Here is a 1,288-nt window from a genome sequence, read left to right as displayed (position 1 = left end):
TGACATATTTGACCCCTGTGACCTTGAAAACAGGTCAAGGTCATTTTCGTTCTCAAACTTTGTAGGGCTCCTACCAACGAAGCTTTCAGCCAAATATCATGACTCTAGGCCTGTCCGTTCTTCAGAAGAAGTTGTTTAAAGGAAAAGTTGACGGACGAGGACGGACGGACAGACGGACAGACGACGGACGCCGCGCCACGGCATAAGCTCACTTGGCACTTCGTGCCAGGTGAGCTAAAAATTAGACCTAGACCAACTTTTACAAATATTGAAGTCAACGGTCAAAGGATGCGTCATAGTGACCTTCCTTTTGTATTTTGCGCTCCACCATCCCAAGATGTACTTACATACCATATCTGGTTACGCTTGGTGAAGAAGAATAGAATATATGCCCCGGACAAACTCTTTTGACGGAGAGGTACAAACCTTTAATAGTCCTCCTGGGAACCGATGAGGGACTTGAAACATTCTCTGACGACACGTTGACGGAAAAGTAACAACGCATCATTTTCCATAAACAACATACCCAATGCCTATATGATGATTTTCTCATTTTTCCACCTTGCACTCGGAAATTTGGTACAACTTAATACTGACTTTGAGGATGTATAGTTGATATAATATACAGACCCCCTGTATAAAGTTTTAATTAACAAAATAAAAATAGAAAATATTCGTAAACAGAAGATATACTTGGAATCAACGCAGCCTAAAAGAGCTTCTCCTAAAGCCGACTTATTACGTGATGAAAGTATAAAGCACCACAAATGAATTTGATAAATAGGTTCTAGTACGACTATTTTTTATATATCAGACCGCTGAGTAACCATCGACCATAGTAATATATATAACAACCTGCTATTACTCCGAAACTAGCAAACCAGGCAACTCACAAAAACAAATGAAACTTGTCGTGTTTTCTGGTAAAATTATGAGATGATATCTCCATTTTGCTGGTTCAATGCATGAGTGAACATCAGTGTATACTGTAAATATTTTTTTCAACAACAAATTATTGTAATATTTTTTATCAAATTACAAACAGGGCAGCTATAGTGACCCAATACATAGACCCTAACAGGTAATCATTATTATCAGGCTTTTCTCTTTATCGGGAATTAAAGATACCTAAAGAACATTGCAGCAGTACCATATATAAGGCAATCCCATTGATATCCGATATATTTCAAAATATAAGCGAGTACAAGAGGAAAGAGATCCAAGCCTGTCACTCACCAATCGGGTGTGTTCATGGCTTGGTTGTATTCAACACACAAACTTGAAGTGA

Source organism: Mizuhopecten yessoensis, unplaced genomic scaffold (assembly GCF_002113885.1).
Source record: "Mizuhopecten yessoensis strain PY_sf001 unplaced genomic scaffold, ASM211388v2 scaffold371, whole genome shotgun sequence".
NCBI classification, from domain to species: domain Eukaryota; kingdom Metazoa; phylum Mollusca; class Bivalvia; order Pectinida; family Pectinidae; genus Mizuhopecten; species Mizuhopecten yessoensis.
The sequence above is the reverse complement of the archived record's forward strand: the minus strand, read 5'-3'. Positions refer to the sequence as shown.